Source organism: Sphaeramia orbicularis, chromosome 1 (assembly GCF_902148855.1).
Source record: "Sphaeramia orbicularis chromosome 1, fSphaOr1.1, whole genome shotgun sequence".
Taxonomy (NCBI): Eukaryota; Metazoa; Chordata; class Actinopteri; order Kurtiformes; family Apogonidae; genus Sphaeramia; species Sphaeramia orbicularis.
In genome coordinates this window covers 8,618,898-8,624,808 of record NC_043957.1, presented here as the reverse complement: position 1 = coordinate 8,624,808, position 5,911 = coordinate 8,618,898, and positions in this window count along the sequence as shown.

Below are 5,911 nucleotides of genomic sequence, written 5' to 3'. Positions count from 1 at the left end.
ATGCATAATGTTAATGTGATCATTAATGCACTATAATATTTATTCAGTGAGTACATGATGGCATGTAAAATACCTGAAACGTGTGTTTTGTGTGGCATGAGCTATGTGCGAGTTGTTATGTGTAATGTCTTTGGTTAAAAAAAGACACCATTACATGTAAATGTAGACATCATAGGTCGAAAAAGCATGTCCTGGATGTTGTTTGTATTAGACTGCATCACATTTCACATCTTTGCCCACTGTACGCTGCCATTTCTGTGTTAATTTGTGTGCATTTCTGCAGTCAAAGTTCAGATTTTTGCTGTCGTTTGAGGCAGATGTACAGTTTTTCTGATGTAGGTTTTTACAGAACAATGTTACAAAAATGTCTAAATGAAATGTAAGGGGATCATCATCCTGTTACAGGTTTGACAACGATGTAGATGGGTTTTCTAAAGAGAATTTATTTTCTGTGTGTTCAGCTGACTTGCAATTTTGCTTCGACTTGTGGAAAGCAGTGAAAGAATTAAAGGAACAAAGATGGAAAGAGAACTGATGTCTGTCATTGTTCTACATTTTGAATAGAGATTGGCATCTTTTCAGTGAGTCTTAGCACAGTTTTTGTAGTCAGCAGCTGGTCATCATGCTGCTCATCTTATGCTGTAGGAAACAGAATCTGTCATTAACTGTACATTTTCTCTAAAGGGAACGCTTTCACTCCTACGTGGCATTGATTCTGCAGTCTATGAGCTCCAAGTCATTTGGTGAAATGGTGGAGAGGTGTTTTCTAATGCGTTCATTTGGGTTTAGAAGTAGGGACTATGATTAACTTCATTTCAGACTCATCAGAATAATTTAAACCAAACCTTTTCCACAAAAACTTAAATATTTAGTACCCCAAGGTAAGAAATAAATTGAATATTAGCAATTAATGGATGCATGGATTGTGATTTGATATTTATACTGAAATTTGGTAGATGGTGTTATTTTCTGTTTGTTTTGTTTTGTCTTGGTCAATATTTATCCCCCTTTTTTCCAAGGAAACAATTAAATGTGCTTTACACATATAGGTTTACTAAACTATATTAACTTTGTAAAGGTCTTTATCACATTATCTTTGAGTGAGTCAAATGAAATCACACAAATGAATGAAACAGCTTTTAATAAGACATCACAGACAAATATCTGCAGTTGCCATCAGTGAAACGACATCTTACATACTATTACCAACACTTGCTATCTGAGATCAAATATTAACATTATGATGTTATCCACATAACATTTTAAAGAAAAATATGCAATAACAGTATCTATTACGTTGTTTTATGCTGTATTGCATAGCTTTAGCCTCATCCACAAATACATGGAAGTTCATTATTCAAAGAATAAAATTTTCTTTTAAATTGCTGACAGCTGTAATGGCACATGCTCAGACTGCAGAAAGGTTTTATAACACATAACTACCACAGTGATAAGGTCCAGATCATAAGAAACTGTAATGGTTCAACCTTAAACTAAATCAAGTTTATTTCGATGCATAAATTTGTAAAAACTGCAACTGAAAACTAGAATTAAACAAAAGAAATGTAAACAACATGCCACTCATTGGCATCGACCACCACTATCCGGGATGAAGATGACACATCCATTCATCACTGTGTGGAACATGATAGTTTCGTGTGTATATACAGTGTCCACAAAGTCTCTTTACAATTTAAAATATTTAATACAAAAGCAGCTGATGAGATATGTTAATCAGATTTATTCTGTGTACTCAGTGGTTATAAAAGTTTTTAATCACATTGTGGGATCATGTGAAATAAAATCATTGATCCATTTTTCTTCATTGACAGATCAGTTACTGCAAATGTTGACCTTGACCGTTTGACTGAATATGTTTCACCGTAACTGGATGACCTTCAACCAACCATCATTTTCCAGGTAGACGGTGCACCACCACATTGGGTTCTGCATGTTGGTGGTTTTGTAAATCAAACATTTCCAGACCGGTGGATTAGAAATCCAATCCCCTGGACACTGTATCCACCAGATATCACTGCCCTGGATTTGTTTCTATGAGATTATGTTAAAGATATTATGTAGGGAGCAAAGGTACAAGACATCAATGACCTGAAGCAAAAGATCACTAGTGGCTTTTCCATTGACCCTCAAACTGTGCAAATATAACTTGCGCATAAAAATTTACCAAATGGAAAAATGATAATTTTGCCAAAACTCTTGTTGTTCAATTAGAAGTGTATACTCTGGCAAATGATGGTATTTCAGGCATAGCGCAATTGGTATATCACGTAAAAATGCAATGGACAGACCTTTTTCTAGATCTAGAGTCACATGAATAAAGAAAAAAAAGGGATGTTGACCGGCGTTACCACAAGTGAAGAAGAGTTTTAAAAGAAACATGGCGCGGTATGTGTGAACACACCAGGAAACTAATGATTTTTTTTTTTTTTTTAATTTAGTATGAGATAGAGGGGTAATGTATAATAATAATGAATATATCTGTAAATCCACACTATATTTACATTCAGCGCCACGTTTACGGAGTGATTTCATGTGTAATCTCGCAATAATAAAAAACAAATCATTGCATTTGTGATTTAATGGAAAAACCAACATGACGAACTTCTGTTTTTCGACATTTAATAAATATTGATAAAGTTTTGCACATATGTACAATGGAAAAGTGACTATTGATGTCATTGACACCACTGATAAGGCTATGATACAGCCAACATGGAAACAAATCCAGTACCATCTGGATGTGCTTCATACAACTAATAGTATCTATGTAGAGGTGGATTACATGAGGCAATAACATTTTAATGTCTACTTTTCATTTTGTAATAATTTCCACAGATTTGTCTATTCATTTGCTTTTATAATAAATTTGGTAAATTATAAAGAGACTTTATGGATGCCCTGTATGTATCACATATTGCCTATAATGGTAAATGGTACTTATTGTAGTTATAATAAGTCTTAAATTTCAGCTATTCATCATTATGATGATGATCCCTCCACTAATTTTGGCCCCTACATCCCCTGGTTTCTCATACATGGTATATGATAAGGCCATGTGAGCCACTGTGCATATACCAGAATACCATAACTGATGCACATCACATCAACTTCTTATACAACATCCCATTCCCGTTGGTCTGACATATTATTATAGCTCATAATGTCTCTTTTTCAATCAGTGTAGAAACAGTGGACACTGCATTGTGTAAGACCTTTCACACTCTCTCCACCAACTCTTTGAACTGCTGCCATCGGGCAAATAATGCAGAAGTATCAGTAGCAGAACCACCAGACTGGTTAATAGCCTCATAACTCAAGCCATCAGACTGTTGAACAGCTGACTGCAACAACAACAAAAAAACACTACACACTTTGTTTTGCACTTTATTACTTTATTACATTGTCACATTACCAGATACTTAGGTATGTAACTATTGCTAGATTTGTAGTCATAGTTAGTTTTTATTTATGATTTAACTCTAAGTTTTTTTGTTTGTTTGTTTTGTTTTGTTTTTTTCTTTAGATTCCATAGAAACATTTGGTTTCATTTTGCCTGCATTACATTGTATGTACAACAAAAAGACAATCAAGATTGCTCCAATTGGATAATTTCTGATAAATATTACTTTTATGTTTAAAGGCTGATGTTGAAAAACTAGATGGTAAATTGTTGTTTAAAATGTTTGATTATGATCAGAACGAAACAAATATTTCAGAAATGTAATGTAGAGATAGAACTTTTAAAAAGAATATATGACATGGAAAAATGTCAGTGTTTAATAAAATTATGTAAAAACAAATTCTGAAACATTTTGGAATCATTTTAGACAACAATGTAAAGGAAATAACCTCAAAGGGTAAAAGACAAATGTTTACTGCAATAAAGCTATTTACAATAATACAAAATCATATGGTATATCATGAGATTATTGTTTTCTAGCCTAGTTCCAGCTACATTTAATGCATCTTACTTTTCTTTATGGAATACAGTTTTTGTGTCCTCATGCCCTGTGGATGTGGGATGTGTTTTTTCCTTTAATTTGTCTGTATGTACAGTATGTATGACTATAGGCAGGAGCCACATGTTTCCTCGTCCCTCTGGGTTCATCTCTACACAGACTCATTCTGTCTTAAAGCGATGAAAACCTGTTTTCTTTGTTCAGCCCCGAAGGGAAATGGGTCATCTATAAAATGATTATTGTTGTTCTTAATGCCATGATTGCCCCTTTGGTTTATGGGCTTTACGGACTCTCATGCCAACTGCCAACGGGCCTCAACACACAAGTACACACATGTGCCACACACAGTGATACACAATCCAGCTGAATGCATGCACATTCTGTATTTCTGTGTGTGTGTGTGTGTGTGTGTGTGTGTGTGTGTGTGTGTGTGTGCTGATGAGGAGCTTGGCTGGATGGCTTATCCCCATCGCCACTGCTGTCATTTTAATCTTCCCTTTGTGTAGCAGGGTGTGTGTCCTTGTCTTTGTGTGTTGCAGGGCATGCGCATTTTTTATTCTCATTCTGTGGGCGCTGATGCCGGAGGCACGTACAGTATGTGTGCACTCGTGGACGCATAAACACACACAACATACGTTACTGTGTCACTGTGTCACATGAGAGGATTAAAACCTCATGTCACAGACAGCTTATGCGCCGGCCGAGCTTAGCAACAATAAAATATATTACCAAGGATTTATTATTGATTGCAGCAAAGTCAACAAGTCCTATACAGTGTTTGTGCTCAGGAATATTTCTAATATAAGAAGACACAAACAAGCAGTAACGCATCTTTCATTACACAAAAACAAAAAAAGAAATGGCAAACTCCTTCAAATAAGTCAAACTAAAATGTATGTGATTTTCAAGAAATTAACACAACATTTTGCGTCAAATTAGAAAAGTAGCTTTCTGGGTATAAATTGTTCCTGATAAAATAGTACAATAATAATAATAGGCCTACTTTTAAAAAAAAAAAGGAAAAAAAAGCATGAATTGTTATCCTTTCATTAAGAATATGTGATATTTTCCCATTTGCTGATAATTGCATGTGTGGTCTTGTGCATGATACATATGAACAATATATAATTGTCATTCTGAACATATTAAAGTACAGACAAACAGAGATTTCTTTTTCTTTCTTTCTTTCTTTCTTTCTTTCTTTCTTTCTTTCTTTCTTTCAGGGGTATAATAACAGGAAAACATAAAAATATATAATTAAAGAAGTGGTCAGAGGACAATCCATTCATTATGAATCATTTGTTATTGCTTTGTTACATTAAATATGTCCTGCGATCCAACTCACAAAATATAACATTAAATCAAATACATTCATCATGTTTTCTACTTATAACATTCTGCATATTGGTCCAAAATAAATTGGAATGATAACAGCACTTTTTTTTTTTTTTTTTTTTTTTTTTTTTACCTTATTATTGATACAAACTTTTGCTGAACTAAACCTTTTCTAAAATATCTGTTACCTGTTTATTCTAATGTCAGTGCGTTTAAATATGTGTGACTTTCTGTGAGGTTGAAATTCTTAAAAACTGAAGAGAAACTGTGGCCAAACATAATAGAATGACTTGAATATTTCAACATAAAACACACTTTTTCTTATATTAAAAAAACAAACATCTCCTTATGTTGTTTATTTCATTTGCAATCAACAAACTGTCCAAATTCCATTATTAAGTCATGATGAGTTCAGAGTGGGATTTATTTCTGAGTGAAATATTCTTCATGGGAAATAAATTTAATCATGATTTAGTGCATTCGTGACGCTCACTCTAATAGGAGGGCTCACAGATCAACAACCAATAGAATACAACGTCAGCTTGATAGACGTGCCCTTTGTCCAATCAGCTCTGTTTTTATTGCTTTAACTTGGA